Raw genomic sequence first — 17,490 nt, 5'->3', positions numbered from 1 at the left:
CTGCTACTGCATGGCCTTTGCATGAATGGTTCTTGCGAAGGGACATCATGACAGCCATGACCGTGATCCTCAGAAACACTGGAAGACGAGTCCTCATCAGATGGAACTCTGGCACAGAATCTTTAAGCGATTTTTCAGCAGGCACTATCCTCTCCCTCTGATGTGGTCTCCATATCAGATCCTGCCCCAGAGCTGTCCTTCATTAATCAAGCTAGCCCCCGGGCAGCAGTCTTCCACAGAAATGCCGTCTTTGTTAACTGTCTGAAACCTTCCTTTTGAAATAATTTGCAAACAAAGAAGGCTGAAGTAAACTTACAAAGACGGTGGTGGGTGTGTGCATGTGTGGGATATGCCAAAGAAGTGGAAATGCAAAAAAAAGCACTTGGCTCTCGATGCTGTGATCCAAAGAACTTCTCCAAAGACACTAAAAGAGACAAAAAAGGACAAACTAATACTTCAACCTGCCACATACGCTATACCAAAGCATACTTCATGGGATGGGGGGTGAGCCTACTGCAGCCACTGTTAATTTATAGAGACACTCACAGGTTTGCCACCTTTCTTCTAAAAAATAAATATTGGCTGTTTATTAGTGTAGTGGTGTTTTGAAACTGCAAAACACTTGCTAGATTAAAAGAATTAATGTAATATGTTCAGGGTTATCTTTTTTTTTTAACAATTACTGTTTGCTTTTAGAACATAAAACTAATCCCAAAAATCAATAATAACTAGACTATCCACTAACTTTGGGTTCCAAAGCAGAGTGATGCCTTCTGTAAAGTGCCTCAATGCCTCGCCAGTGGTAATGCTATAATACAAAACTTTATATCCCAACGTTTTGAAATTGGAAAATAGGACAATTTTGAGGAAAAAATCAGGGATTTTGTTTCCCCATAGGCTTACATTGAAACTGAGACCATTTTAGATGGGATTACAAATTAATGGGGTAACCCAATAAACGTCACAAGACCTGGGTACAATGCAGTAATGAAACAATTGGTCTGTGACTGCTTTAGGAGGAGGGCTACGATCAGAGTCCCGCATAGCCCCACGGGGCAGCCCTAGCCGCGGCAGAAGGAGAGGTCTGGCCGGTGCAGGGGGCGGCACGATGAACTCGAGCTCTGACCTGTCCCGGCGCAACCCGCAGGAGGATTTCGAGCTTATCCAGAGGATCGGCAGTGGCACATACGGGGATGTGTACAAGGCTAGAAATGTGAACACATCTGAACTTGCAGCAATTAAAGTGATAAAGTTGGAGCCTGGAGAGGGTCTTGTTCCTGTATCGTGAGAAGAGGCGCTGTTTGCCCGCCGATCCGTGATCAGAGGGGAACACGGATCGCTGCTGTCCCCGCCCAGCCCGGGGAGCCTGAAGGCTCTGTGTGTCTGTAATCAATGCCGCCGGCCCGGGAGCCGCAAGAGCACTTTGCTGCCTTCACCACCACCAGCCCAGAGTCCGCCAACGTCAGAGCAGAGTCGCTCTGGGATTGGCGCCACCGCTGAGTGTCACCCGGCAACGAGGGGCTCATCCAGGAGGAGCCGTGCTGATTTCCGTGAACGTGAGGCATCCCCTAGCAACCGGGGCTTCCCCAAGTTCAGCGAGTCTGTAGAGCGTCAAAGAGGAGAAAACTGCCATGCGGAGTCAACATACTCACAGGTAACGGCTCTGATCAGTGACCGGAGCCTGCGCCCAAGACTGTTGTTGGCTAGCGCGCTGCAGACTGGCCTGCTCCTCGCTGCTTAAAAGCTGTGTCGGCTGGGTCGCACTCACGCAGCGAGGAGCTCAAGTGAACTGAGGGGTGGCATTGTTTGAACCCTGCAACTTCACGCTAGAGGGGTTATTTAGGAGCTCAAGAGAACTGAGGGGTGATAATTGATCACACTTTCATGCACAGTACAGAAGATTACCGCATTTAATTTCTAACGTAAACTTTTACCATGAACTTTCAAAAAAGAGTGTTTGTGTACCTCACCAGAAGGAGCAAGGGGTTATAGGATTGTAGGCGTTGTGGCCGGCAACCTCTTGCTTTTTTCTCACGAGTCTCACCTCGCTATCTGCTAGGGGTGTAGGAGCAAAGTGAGGAAAGTGGAGAGTGTGTAGAGAGCCAGCACTCACAGGGATTGATTGATCTTGGGCTTGGGGAGGAGGAGCTTCGTTTCACTTTACTTCAGACCGTTTGGTGCTTGGATCAAGAAACGCCAACGCTGTCAGCGTCGATCAGGAAACTGAGCAGGACGCAGTAGGTATAGGTATACGTTCACCATTGTCCATCTTGCTTGTGGTTCCTGCTTCCTCTGGTTCCCTGTGCTCACACCACCTGCTCACAATAGTTGCCACAAAAGCCGGCTATAGCTGCGAGTGCTGCGAGTGCTGTTGGAGGCGCATTTGTAGGGAAGGAGGGAAAGCACGTAGCAGCTGCAGCTGTAGCTACTGACTGCCATAACGGTCCTGTCTGAGCGGGGGTTACTCCAGAGTGACATTGGAGTAAGGGGGAGAGAGCGAGATTGAGATTGACCCCCAGATCATTGCGGGACTGTGAGGATCGGTGTGCAGTGCTGTGTGGTGCTGTACTCAATCTGCCGTACCTGATCCTCTTCCCGCCTCTATCTTCCTGGTGATTAAAACCTCAGGCGGACTGTTTACTGCTTACTGTTTATTTGGTGCTCCTTGAGTGGGGATTACTGCAGAGTGACATTGGAGTAAGGGGAAGAGACTGACTGACTGACTGATTGCGGGACTGCGAGGACCAGCGTGTAGTGCGGCGCTCAATCTACCGCAGCTGGTCCGCTTCCCGCTTCTATCTCCTCCTCCTAACCTCCACCTGATCCGGGACACGCCCAAGCCCACGGCCGGGCTGGGCCATTTTATTTGATTTTAAGATTTGATTTATTTGACTTCAAGTTTTAATATTGCACGGTGTTAATATATTATAGTTATTCCTCTAATAATAATAATTGTTTATTGACTACTGTTGACCTGTTATTATGTCTTTACGCTCAGGGAAAAATAGATTGGTCACTTTGAATACAAACGCTGGTCTAGTTACGGGCACACTGGATCAGTTTTTCACAAGGACTACCAGAATTCTAGAGAAGGAAATAGCTCTTACAGAAAAGCGCCTGTCGATTGATATCTTGACAGGCAAGCGGTCCTCTCTGGGTGCAATCGGGTCTGCTGTAACACCGGCTTCTTGTAATGACCCGGCCCCTCTGGTAGCCACTAGCCCAATCCTCTGCTCATCAGAGGAGGGGCCAGGTGGTTTAGGTACCGGCTCTATGTTGTGTTTAAATTCACTTAGTTCTCTTTCCAGTGGCTTAAGCTGTAGAACCTCCAGACCAACGTCTTCTACTCCCAGCCCCCGGTTAGAACAAGAACAAGAACAAGATCAGGCAATGGGGGGGGGGTAAATAAGAATTGTATTGTAACTTCTAAACTTGGGAAAAAGAAGAGAGGGGAGGTCATAGGAAGGGTAGAGGCATGAAACTGACAAAACCCCAAAACCCTAGTGATTCCCCACGGGTTGTGGTCCAGTCCCCTATCCCAAATGGTGTTCTAACTAACACTGATTTACCTCTGAACCAACAGAATCCCAATGATGACCTTCTTGTTAAAATGGAAGCATTAGTAAGGTCATTAATATTGCCCCTGATCAATCGAACAAAACTAATCAAAGAAAAATTAGATCAGTTAGAGTTAATGGCTAAAGAGAATACGTCAAATTTGACGTGCTGATTAAAAGTATAGAAAGTAAGGATGTTAGTGCCCCTCCCACTGTACCCTCAGGAAATGCTAGGACTGCTAAAGCCGCTCACTCTGCGACAAATGTAACTGCTGTAGTCCAGAATACTCAACCAGCCACAGGGGAAAAAGGTGTAGCAACTAGAAAAACTCAACACACTGCTGGTAGCCATGGTGGTTGCCTCCAAACAGTCTCCTAACCCAAAGCAAGTGGTTAGACAGTCTCTGATTGACGCATCTCAGGGAAGAGAAGTGCCAAGAAAGAGGCTCCCATGTGTAAATCTCCCCCCGGAATCTATGCCTTTCACTATTATTTTAACAGGGGTACCAGAACTTAGTCCAGAATCCCACAAATCAGATAGGGAACTTAAGAATAAAGTTATTTTCTGGCTTACTAAGAATAGGAGATTACCCCTGGATTCTAATACAGAAATTTTAGGTGTGAGGAGAGTGGCTTGGTTAGGCCATAGTACCAAGGACCTCGAGGGAGATTGTATAATTGTTAACCTTAGAGATCCTTGGGCTGTAGACTATATATGTAGGGAACTAAGGTTTGGCCGATTAGGTGATATCCAGTCAATAGGCCTACATTATTTCTACCCCTATGCGAATCCTGGCATGCCACGTTTGTCACAGAATTCTGGTAGGGGCAGACCTTTTGGTAACAACAGATTGGATTGGGTACCCCAGTATTTACCGATAAGAAATAGGTTTGACCCACTCATGGGATTGGAGGGGGTGGATTGACTCCGGAACGATTGTATCTCTAATAGCGGGGTTAAAGACATGGCTAGGGATATGGCTGTTAGCCCCAGGAGGATAAACTCAGATGAAGCAGTTGGTCCTTGGGTAGAGACGGTTAGCAATATAAGTCCATCTTGTAATCCGTTGATTGTCCCCATAATGGTCTTCAAAGGAGGGAGAGGAGAGGTAGAAAAAATAGCAAAGGCACCTTTAGCCGTAAAAAATACCTATATGGCAGCAAACCAGATTGGGAGAGACAACACCAGACAGTCAAAATTGGCACCTCCTGATGTAGTAATTAATCCCGTAGGAATAACTCTGGGTGAGAGTGATGTGAACCGGCCGAAAGTAACAATATTCTCGGGGAAAGAAGATATTCTGGCCGAGGGATGCCCTTTACGCCTGATCTCATGGAATATAGCTGGGCTTTCTCGGAGGCTGGAGGACCCGGTGTGGTTAAAATTAATCGAATCCTTTGATATAATTTGCCTTCAAGAAACTTGGAGTAGAGTGGACCATAGCTTGGACGGATATCAAATGTTTAATGTTCACGCTGAGCCCTCACATGCTGGAAGAGCTAAGGGTGGCCTTATGACAGCTATTTTGGTGAAGTATAATACGATAAAAACGGTTTTATTGGTGGAATCTCCCTGGTACCAAATGCTTATGATTAAGGATTTATTTCCAGTATCCTTGCTTCTAATAAATTGGTACTACAATATATTTGATGCTCATGCTACATCCGTTATTGAAAAATTACAGGATGAGATTGTTAAAGTGACCAATAGCGTATTTCCCCTTTTTATTATGTGGATAGGTGATTTTAATTGTGCTTTGTGCTTTGTGCAAGTTTAGCGGGACTAGAGTTTGTGGTTTGGTAGATTTAAGTGATCAGCCTTTGGCACATTTTGAGCACTCAAAACAAGGGGATGCTTTGAATAATATCATCACGATTAATGAACTTTGTATCCTGGACATGCCTAGTTTTTCTAGACCATCGGGTATACCCACCTTCCAAGGCACAGGGGGCCAAATGAGTGTAATTGATTTCGCTATGGTCTCTAGCAGGTGTACCCACCTTGTTAATGATTTTCAGATTAAGATGAATCCTGCTAGTGATCATAACCCCTTAATCTTAAATCTGAACACTGTCCTTGAGCGAGTTCAGACCCTGGAACAGCCAATAAAATACAGCCAGAATCAAGGGGTCTCCTTAAAATGGGACAAGGTAGACGCAAGACCATTGGAGGTGGAGATTTTTAAGACAAATAAGGCAGGGATAGATGCTTGCTTAACCCCCACCACTGAGCCAGATTTAATAATTAAGAACTTTGAGGCTCTTCTAGGTAATGTGGCATCCCACCTCATAAAAACCGTGGGGGGGGGGGGGGAAAGAAGCTGGATACAAATGGTTTGATGCTGAAAGTTCCGCAGCACAATCAAGATTAACGAAAGCATTACATCAAGTACCACGGGATAGGGAGCTTGTTAGAAATTCTAGGAAAATGTACAGAGATGTCATCAATAGGCGAAAATCAGATTTAAGGACAAAGGCATGGGAAGACTTAAGTAAAGCGCCAGAACTAAGGGATAGCAGGCTATTTTGGGAGGTTATAAACCGCCCATTTTTACAGAGTGAAGAAAAGGGCAATATGCTAGTGCATATACCAGGGGATACCTGGGAAGCACATTATGGAAGAATTTTTAATCCGAATGAGGTGACGTTGTCTACTCCTAATGAGGGGGTCGGCGATTTCCACTTGGAGTCAGCCCAAACGCTTAGCCTATCACTTACTCTCTCAGAGGTAGAAGCTGCTTTAAGGAAGGGCACCATACTAAAGGCCCCAGGGCCCGATGCAGTCCCTTTAGACCTTTTTAAACACAATGTTTAGGTGTGGGCACCACTTTTATTAAATGTATTTAGAGCTATTGTGGTAGGGCGTATTCCAACTTCCTGGCAAGAGGCGGTAGTGGTACCGATCTTTAAAAAGGGTGACAAGGGTGATCCGTGCTGCTACAGACCGATATCATTAATAGATGAGTCTTGTAAATTGATGGGAAGAGTGATACTGGCACGCCTGGAAACATGGGCTGAGTCATCAGGTATTATCGTGGATTACCAGTATGGGTTTAGGTGAGGCAAAGGAACCACAGAGCAATGTCTTAATTTGGCTTTAATTATGGGTAAGTACATGAGGGCCAGGCGCAGTTGTATTCACCTGGCCTTTATGGACTCATCCAGTGCAATTTACACTGTGTGCAGAGGAAAATTGTGGCAAATGATGGAGACCATGGGGTTTGAAGAACCTTTGGTCATCCTGCTTCGTAGGCTCCATGCTGCCACTACAGTGAGGATTCGTTTTGACCAGGTGGTGAGAAGACAAAATCCATCCCATCTACTGAAGGTGTACGCCAGGGATGTATTCTGGCTCCTTTTTTATTCTTGGTGTACACCAATGGTCTGGAAAGTTTTCTGTTGGACAGCGGTGCAGATTTCCCCCAGGTTAATGGCAAACGGGTACCGATGTTATCTTATGCAGATGACACAGTGCTACTGACCCTCACTGCCAACAGTATGCAAATTTGTCTGAATGCCTTTGATACTTTCATGGAAGGATTATATCTTAGGGTCAACTTCACAAAGTCTTTTGCCATGACCTGTGGTCCCAAAGGGGTAAAATCTCGCAGGTTTATGGTGAAAGACTCAATTATTGCGAAAGTGGACAATTTTAATTATCTGGGGAATTTATTTAATAAAACGTTGAGCTGGGACTTTTTAATATCAGCTCGCGCCCAAAAGGCTACACAATCTATAGAGGCCCTTTTTCGTTTTTCTAGTAAATTGGGTCAAAAGCCGATTGCAGAACTAAAAACTTTATATAAAGCAAAATGCCTTCCCGTTGCCACATATGGTGCAGGAGTGTGGGGGATACAAAACTGTGACAAGATCCAAGTTATGGAAAATAAATTTATAAAGCGCCTTTTATCTGTCCCATCTGGTACTTCAAATAGTTTCTGCCATACTGAGGTGGGTATTGATTTTGTGAGCGATATTATTCATGTCTCTCCTCTGCTGCTATGGAGCAAGGTTTGGCGGTCTGAAGAATTGAAACTTACAAAGGAAATTTTACAAGACTGCCTTAAGCTTGATTATTCTATGGAGATCCCATGGCTGTTATATGTAAGGGAAACCCTTTATAAGATTGGGTTGGGACATATATTCCAAAATCCCGAAATGGTTGGTAAGGAGTCTAAGTTAATGATTAAAAACGCTTATTGTACCAGGTTAGGCATGCTAAGAAATAGTGAGCATGCACTATATAATAGGGGTAAGCTGCAGCAGCAGTTTTACCTATCTAAAATCATGCATACCCAATGGCGTTTTTACTTGACATGGTTCCGTCTCAGCTCTTTGCACTTTCTTTTTGCTTTCCCAAAACAAGGGGGGTGGTGTGAGAGACTACCCCCTTGCCCTTGCAACGATAAGGCTTTACAAAGCACAGTGCACCTCATTCTTTTTTGTGCTTTGTATAAAGATCCAAGAAACCGATTTATTAAGCCTGTTTTGTTAACCCTTGGATCTCGTTATTATAAAGAGGGTTATGAGTATCTACTGTACTTGTCATCTTCAGCTATATGTAGTGCTGTGCTTAGTTTTATTAGATTGGCACTCAATATTAGAAATCGATATTGAACAGTATTATTATTGGAAATCTATTGTAATAGACTATTATGTGGATTTGTACTTTAATGGAATGCACAAGCACTTTACAATATGTTTATATATGTGACCCCTTTGGTCTAAATGTATTGCAATGTTAATATGGATATATTACGTGTTTTTTTAAAACAAATTTTATGTAATCTTTTTAAATCTGTGTATACTTTTATGACTCTAGTTATGAATCGAAATAAAGTTTATTGAATCGAATCGACTGCTTTAGAGATATAATTTATTATTCTCTAAAGCAGTCACAGACCACTAGTTTCATTACTGCATTTTAGATGGGAGGCAGCTAAATTAAAGCCATATCAAAATCCAGTAGGGTCAGAAACTAGGCCCAGGCACCAAAATAAGTGTATCTCTTTAGCACATTGGATAGCTAGAAAAGAAGCCCACATTTGCACATAGCTGCAGTGTTGAACTTGTAAAGACTATGTACAGGTGTTTTGCAAGATATGGAAGACTAATGTTGTAGGAGTATCGGCGAAGTCAAAAGTAAAAACCAGCCAATCAGACCATCACACAGCCTCACAAATAAAAACAAAATTGGCTAAATAATGGCTTTCTGGGTCGACAATCACAAAAAACTAAATTACCTGGTTATCCAGTGAATTTGTACCATTTTGTTTTCCATGGGACAAATCGTGCCCTCCATGGGGACCCAATTGCCCCCACAGAGGAAAACAAGCCTTCTTTGTAAAAAAATGATACCTCCCTGGCAGTCGACCATTAGCCAGGATAGGCCGAGCCGCATCAAAATTTGACCGCCATTTTGTTTTCCCCTGGGGGGCTGATCACACCCCACAGGGGGAAACAAATGTTTCATATGCCGAAGAGGCTGGCCCCTCCCCGCTCCCCACCCCCAAAGACACAAAATTGCCTGATGTCCAGTGTATTCCTGCTTGTGGATTGCGGTGCATCCACAATCTACGAGTAGGAATTAATTTAAGGAAGGCATCACTGGAAAGTGGACACTCCCAATTTCAGCAGTGCCTCCCTCAAACATGGTGAGCACGCCTGGGGCACAGATCCCCACCAGACATGCACAGGAGCCACTCACCTGCGCCCTCCTCGCCACTCTGATTGGTTTTTTGACATTGCGTGTCATGGTGCGCTGACGTCAGAAATGGGCAAGGGTAACAGTGGTTTCTGAAGTGGAAGAAATTCCGCTTCAGCATCAACTTAAAAATAAATGGTGCAAGCACCGGATGTCAAGAGCAAGGAAGGTACCCCCTATTTGCTTTCAGGTCCAAGAGGAGGGGGAAAGTAACAAAGGCTAAGAAAGGACCTCTATTCTGACCTATTTTATTTTACCATTGGCCGAAAGGCTCATACAAGAGACATGTCCCCAAATCATCTTCTTACCACATTTTTTGTTTCATAGAAAGGTGTTTTATTATTATAAAACATTTTTTTTTCATTTTAGTATATGTATATTCTTTTTTGCATATGCGTCTACTTAGTCATCGTAGATAAACATACATATATTTACAAGTTCGTGTGCAACAAATCATAATACAAACTTAGGATACAATTTACACAAGCATGAGTAACCCCACAAAAAAACATCAACCTACACTCTCACCTACCAAACCTATTGAACCACACTGACATTCACACAACACAAGAAAAAAGGAAACATTCGTAACATGTAGGGGATCCTATATGGATTCTACAAAGACACTTGAGGGTTTAGTTCTTCGTCACATCAAATTCTTCTCTTGTCTGTGCCTCTGGTAGGATTCCCATATATCTGGAAATGGTCTACGCACGTTTCAGTGGGAAATTATTCAGACCACCTTCATCAGGACCAACTACAGAATCAGTTTGATATCAAAGAAAAGTGGACGGGGATTATCTGAATACTTCTGTTTAGCTCTCAGCAGATATATATGTGGCTGAGACGTATCAGAATCACAGACCGTATGAGGCCCTGCATTTGCTTATTCCGTACTTTGCTAACAGGTTCTATCCGAATTTAATGTGAAATGGTTGCCAACTAGTTGTTGGACCACATCCGTAAGTTTTATTTATGTATATTTTTATTTATTAAAAGGATTTTCTATGCGTGAGCCTGTTCTACCCAAAGAGGAGGGCAAATCATATCTTAGTTCTCGTCATAGTTTAGCCGTGGTGCAATGAAACCATGTGTTCCTATGGTCCAAGTAGCTCTTAGAAATCGTCCCTGCAATTAACTCTGGTAGCAGCTGAGTTCCTTCAGCGTGTTCCCATGATTCATGTTTGTGTAAATTGTATCTTAAGTTTGTATTAGGATTTGTTGCACATAAATTTGTAAATGTATGTATGTTTATCTATGATGACTAAGTAGACGCATCTGCAAAAAAGAATATATACAAAAATGAAAAAAATATTTTTTATAAATAATAAAACACATTTCTATGAAACAAAACATGTGATAGGAAGATGATTTGGGGACATGTGTCTTGTATGAGTCTTTTAGCCAATGGTAAAATAAAATAAGTCAGAATAGAGGTCCTTTCTTAGCAAGCACCGGATGTTCTGTATAAACCCTTCCCACTGCTGGTCAACTGCTGCACTGGGGAGGTAGTGTGGGCAGCGGCCAGCAGCCAACAACTGCACTGTCAGGTTTAATAGAGAACACCCCTCTGAAGAAATCTGGGCTAACGTGAGTGAGCACCATAACATAGAAACGTATCCCTGTGTTGTCCCAATGCAGATTCTTTTTCTGCACTATGCCTTCTGGACCCCAGCCAACCTTATCAAACTAGGCATACTGATTTGAAACTCTGTTGGTACTCAAGGACATAAAATATGTTTAGCTGCAATTCATCAGACGGTTTTCGGAAAAACTCTGTCTCTGCCTTAAAAACATCTTTACTACCCACGATAAACTAGACTCTCCTATGATATCCTAGGCCCGCTGGCAGCCCCTAAAATGAACCAACTCCTTTTCCTTCTTCTCTCAGTTGCAAAGTAATTCCTCTTGGTAGATTGAAAAGTGCCAAACCAAATATCTCTACAGTTTGTGGGTTGGGGTCTCCTACAGTCCGGGTGCTCACAGCTTGCTTCATAACTCATCTGAGATCTGCATGCTCCTCCAGAATGTGGAACTCCCTTGACAGGCCTTTGGAGGAACCTGACCCCCATAACATATTCTCGCTCAGCCCTTATCCTCATAACAACATACCACTGTGCGCTTGCTAACACTGCAATTTTCTTGACTACAGCCCTACGGAGTACTGTCACATGAGTGTCTAACTTTTTTTTGCTGCATCATATTTTTCTCAATTCTCTCCCCTACTCACTCTCTCCTCTCCTTTATTCCTACTCCTTCGGGACTACACCTTTGCTTCCAGTGTGAAATATTAATGAAAGACGTTTAAAACGATACCCACGTTTGTTCTGGTATATGAATAACTGAGTGGCTTCATTTATTCATTTATTGTGATGATCTCTCTGTATAGTATACCATCAGTGCTCGTTTCTGTTCCCGCAAAGTGCTAATGCAACACGCAGTTCACTTTCTTACTTTTGTTTGTTATTGTACCTATTCCACCAAAGTAAACTCAATAATAACGTCTGAAATAAAAAAAAGCACCATACTCCATGAATTACTTGACAATTATCGGAGTGTAACTGCAACATTCCATCACACTCGACCATCCTAAAATATGGGCAGTATGGAATCGGCCTGCCTCTGCAGTTGCACCCGCAGTATTAGGATGCGACCACGGTCAGAAGCATAAATCTTTCTATTACAGTTTGTGTGTAGCCGGAAAAGGGCAGCAGCACAAGCTGCAATAGAATAATGGATGTTTTCAAACATCCCTGCACTGTGTGGCAGGCACCATGCGGTGGCTGCCACATGGTGCAGGGATGTTCAGGGGGGCCCGGTCCCCATAGCGGAGGGCCCGGGGGCTCGGAGGCTCTGCTAGGGGCCCCCAAAGTTACCTTCCGCCTGCCTTTTCATGGTGGGCGGATGGCCATGAAAGGGCGGGCGGAAAGTGACATTCAAATCCCGGCCACGGGGCCGAGGCTGGCTCCGCTGCCATTTTGGGATTACAGTTCCATCCACCGCCCTGACGGGCTTCATCAATAACCCCCACAGGTTTCCCTCCAACCGCCAGTATCATAATATGGCAGTTGGACGGAAACCTATGATGTCGGGCAGAAAGCCTCCTACGAGCAGTCGGATGGCTTTCCACCCAACATCATAATGAGGGCCATGGTCTTTTACAATAGCTCCCTGTTTAAATCCAATCCATGCAAGACCTTTATATGCCTGTGCACTTGCAAAATTTCTGGGCTAAATGTGGGAAATTGGAAGGAAGGCCCAAAAGCTCAATTTAGCCTCTCATCCATTAGGCCCAACAGTATAAACCCTATTAGGTTTACTGAGCAGGGAATTTGTAAATGTGTATGCGAAGAGTAGATAATTGAGTGTGTCCTATATCTTTGGAATTTAGGTCCGCAGAGATTGTTGGTGTTTTTATTTTATTAACTCAAACAAAGTCTTAACCTGTATAGTTTTTACATGGTTCACATTTTTATGTAACAAGTTTTTATGACTTGACCAAATACTATCCTTTTAAAAGAAAAACAACAACCTTATTATATGTACATTTTGCCAAAAATGTACATATGCATTCTACACTTTTATGGTCTGATGACCGAAATAAAGTTTATTGACTTGACATCCTATGTTTGATCATGACAGATGATTTCTGATAGTTAGATTTGTTATTGTAGGACAGGACTATCTTCTCATTGTGAATGAATGCGAGTGATTCTGGAGACTACTTTCCGTGTCTGTGTGCGACTACCAGTGTGGTGTCCCTGTGACGCAGTCCTGCAGTGCTGAGTAAGCAACACACAGAGTTCAGTGAAAGAACTTGTAGGTTGCTGATTGCTTTAACATGTTTTATGGTGTCAGAACTGTGGGAACTGGAGGAATGTGCAAACCTGCTCTCCAGCCTTGCCTCTCTCTAGCACTGGTAAAGGGGGCCTACAATTATGAATTGCTCCCCAGAGAAGATGGAGTTCCTTATGGACGCAGGGTTGGATGAACCAATATTACGTTGGTTTCCACTATTGGTAGGCAGATTCTATGGAGCTCTCCTGGACTCAGTCATTTGCTACCATCTTGTAATGGGCTGAAACTGGGAAGGAGTCATCAATAACCCAGACTTTAAAGACTCTTACAATGCATTAAGTGGGCAATGCATGGCAGGTAACAAATTTTAGATCAGCCAATCCTGATGACTGAGACAGAGTATAGTTGGGGCTACCAACTGTATGTCAGTGGGTTGCTTTCTACATCCAGCTTGACAGTCGCCAGGTAGTGTACCATCATATCACAAACATTAGTGTAGGGATTGCCCAGTTGTTTGGTTGCCTCTTATACAAGGTCCTGGAGTCTTGGAGCTTCCTGCTGCTTCACACCTACCCAATCATGATGTCACCTCAAAACTTTCTACAGCCCCAGGTCCGGTGTATTCTGACACATATGAAAACCCATTTGGAAGGGTATTACCAAGGGTTGCTAGATCCATTGGGGGAGGTCCAAGTAAAAGCACTGCAACTGCGCAGAGAGGTGGCGGTGCCCCACCATTACAAGCACTGCAACAGCGCATGAGGTGGTGGTGCCGTCCAATTACAAACACTGCAACTGCGCAGAGAGGTGGTGGTGCCGTCCAAGTAAAAGCACTGCAACTGTGCAGAGAGGTGGCGGTGCCCCACCATTACAAGCACTGCAACAGCGCGTGAGGTGGTGGTGCCGTCCAAGTACAAGCACTGCAACTGCACTGGAGGTGGTGGTGCCGTCCAAGTACAAGCACTGCAACTGCGCAGAGAGGTGGTGGTGCCGTCCAAGTAAAAGCACTGCAACTGTGCAGAGAGGTGGCGGTGCCCCACCATTACAAGCACTGCAACAGCGCGTGAGGTGGTGGTGCCGTCCAAGTACAAGCACTGCAACAGCGCGTGAGGTGGTGGTGCTGTCCAAGTACAAGCACTGCAACTGCGCAGAGAGGTGGTGGTGCCGTCCAAGTAAAAGCACCTCAACTGTGCAGAGAGTTAGGTGTTACAGGTGCTTATGGAGTATTGGATGGAAACTTTAGTCGGGAGCGGGAGCTTCCCAGTGTGCGATCTAATGCTTGTAACTCATTGGGCACTTTTTGTTTGCCAAGAAATCAGGTCCCTTTTCATGCATGGCCTGGTGGACCGGATCTGAAATCCTACCTGGGCCCGCAATTTTCAACCAGTGAAAATGTCAGCAACCATTATCTTCTAAGTTTGCGGTGAAATAAAATGTCTTCCCCCTCCCCTGTATATCATGGCATTATTAGCCCACTTCTTATCTGTCCCCATTGAACGCTAAAAAGAGAGGAAAGCACTGGAATGCGCTTTAAGTTGTGGCAGAATAGCAAAGTGGTATAATTGTATTACTGTTGTGCCTCTTAATGAATTTTAGCTTCCTACTTGTGTTTACTTAATACTTCTTTTTCTTTTCCACAATGTTCTCTTCTGATGTTATTGGAAGAATATCAAAACCCATTATATTGAAAGTTTCAACATAAGAGGGCAAGTTGTACGAACTGATGTGAATTAGCTTGTTCTTTGGCTGCATTCGTTTGTTTTCACATCAATCAATACAAAAGTAACATCCTGAGTAGTTTATCATCCGCTATGGAACAGCATATAAAGTCAGGAATACCCTGGTCTGATTATAGTGTTTGCTGGACAAAGAAAACAGAAGAACATAGGGCGAGGCTCTTAAAGCTATGCAATTGGGCTGTTTATTATCCACACTCCCTTTGTGCCCCTAATGATTGTGGACAATATCATTTTTTCTGAATGTTCTCTTCCACAGTTGATGTGTTCATTCAGTTTACCCAGTTTATTTCCTCCCACTATTTCTTTTTAGTTGCAGGGTTGAGGATTTTTTTCAGAACTTAGGGTTACATGTACATAGATTCCCGTTTGTGAGTTCCTAATAGCAATTTTTTGCGATTCACTATTAGGAAATTGCAAACAGCTATTTACAACAGTGTTTTTCATACTGTTAGCCATTCCCAGTGGGGTTGCAATTGACCTACCTCATTAATATCCATGAGGTAGGTCACAATTTGCGACCCATTGGGAATCACTAAAAACACAGGGATGGGGGCCGGCTGGGGACAGCAGACCACCATGTGTGTGTTTGCTTGTAAATAAAGAAACTTTAAAAAAAAAAAACGTTTTTAAGTGCAGCCTGTTTTTCTTAAAGGAAAACGGGATGTGTTTCAAAAGCCAAAATGAAACGTTTCAGTTTCAGTTTCATGTTTTAAGAGTAGGCGGGGGTCCATGGGACCACTGCCTTCCCTTAAAAAAGTTTAGGCATGCAGTCACAAAGAGGAAGGGTTCCCTTAGGGACCCCTTCCCATTTACGAATGGGTTACCACCAAATTGTATTTGGTGGTAAAAAGTGAATGTTTTGTGATTGCATTTCGGTCGCAAAACATTCTTACATACCACTGCGAGTTGCTATTAGGAAGGGACGTCCTAAACATGCCCCTTCCAAATCCGGAATCGCAAACCTATTTTGTGATTCGGTAATAGGTCACCGAATTGCAAAATAGGGTTTGTACATAGAAATAGGCTTTTTTGCGGTTGCAGACATTTGCGAGCTCCAAAAAGTTACGTATATGTGGCCCTATGTCTTTCTTGGGGAAGTAGTTCTTAACCTATTGTCCGTGGGTCACCGAGGATCTCAGCTGCCTATTTGGGGGTCCACGACTGTTTACAAAATTAAATAAATAGCAGATCCATAAAGTTTATATGCATAAAAAAGCTAAATTAAACAGAGAAACTGTTAAGACGCTCTGTAAATGTTTATGAATTTGAAATTGGAATCTAAAAGTTAAGTTGGTATCCTTAATCTCGATTCGTGGGAGCAGTGTACAGCAAACAGAATCTAGAATAGACAACTGGTGACATCAATTGAAGCAGCACAAAAAAGCTATGGTGGGAGAGTAGCTCCTATTTCAATGTAATGGGGGCACAGTGGAGTCAGCGGGCACACTATGGTTAGCCAGTAAACCTGCCCTAAGAGTTGTAATTAAAGGGTACGTGAGGGATAAGGAAACCCTCAAATTTTAACAGATGGCGATACTAAAGACACAGATTCTCTCCCTGGAGAGACGGACATAGAAGCAGCCTTTGCTGACGTAGAACAGCAGCTGGCATTAGTGCGCACCCGATTACATCAAATATCGTTAGAATAGGCTATATAATGCTGGAGGGCTTCCACGCAACGGGTCTATGAACATGGGGACACCTCTACTGGTTGGCCACCAGGGAGCTGGTTTCCATGGTGGTGCCATCGGTTAGAGATGCAGGCAGGAGTTTCAGGGAGCAGGTTCTTGAGGCCGCACAGGCCTTTGATGATTGACAATAATTCATTATACGCAGATAGCCCGCAGCCTGTGCGTGAACTAGAACACCCGGTGCTGCGCGATATTCCGTTGCCCCTTAATCCCAGTGTCACTAGCTGATGACCTTGGTCACCCACTTACATTAGAGGAGGTTGTAGATGCCATCTTGGAATTGTAGCTGGGGAAGACTTTTGGGCCCAATGGATTTCTGATTGAGCACTATTGGAAATTCTGTACTCTTGTGCTCCCTCAGCTGTTAGCAATGTACAACGAGGTGGCTGAACGTGGGACTTTTACCCCGGGGTTGGATGAGGCCACCATTGTGGTGATTCCAAAACTGGGCTATCCACTGGATAGTTGCTTGTCTTATCTCAATTATTAACTCAGAAATTAAGCTGTTTGCCAAGATTCTAGCCACCCGACGGCATCGGGTGCCTCTGCATTTGACCCATCCTGACCAATGTGGCTTCATGCCGGCCCGTGGTACACTATTATATTATACATTGTTTATATGGCAAACCATGAAACAATAATATGGTCTGGAGCATTTATTTACTTGAGTAAATAAATACTCCAGACCGCATGATTGTTTCATGGTTTGCCATATAAACAATGTATAATATAAATGTGATGACTAGATCTTCTTGTTGCTTCTAATAGTAGGGCCTTTCTAGTTGTCGTACTAGGGCCAAACCCCCTTTGATATAAAAGGCCAGTGGTACACAGCACTCTATCCGGAGGGTACACGTAGCACTCTTGCAGGACCATCATCAAGGCGTTCAATATGGTTGATTGGTCCTTCCTAAGCACTGTGCTGGAAAGGGCTGGGTTTGGGCCTCGTTTTCACATGCTTGTGGGTCTTCTCTGTGCCTGTCCTACCGCTCTGGTTCGAG

General features: G+C 44.0%; 1 protein-coding gene across 2 annotated transcripts in view; it reads left to right on the top strand.

Moving 5' to 3' along the window:
* The first annotated feature begins 1,557 nt into the window (after positions 1-1,557).
* Positions 1,558-17,490, top strand: part of ARFRP1 (ARF related protein 1) — a 366,770-nt gene continuing 350,837 nt past the window's right edge. The window contains exon 1 of one of the 2 annotated variants that reach the window (XM_085619615.1): positions 1,558-1,654. The gene's annotated coding sequence lies outside the window, so the exon portion shown is untranslated. The remainder of the gene's footprint in view (positions 1,655-17,490) is intronic. The other variant, XM_085619612.1, reaches the window with a different exon arrangement.

Source organism: Triturus cristatus, chromosome 7, assembly GCF_964204655.1.
Source record: "Triturus cristatus chromosome 7, aTriCri1.1, whole genome shotgun sequence".
NCBI lineage: Eukaryota > Metazoa > Chordata > Amphibia > Caudata > Salamandridae > Triturus > Triturus cristatus.
This window is presented reverse-complemented; position numbering and strand designations above follow the sequence as displayed.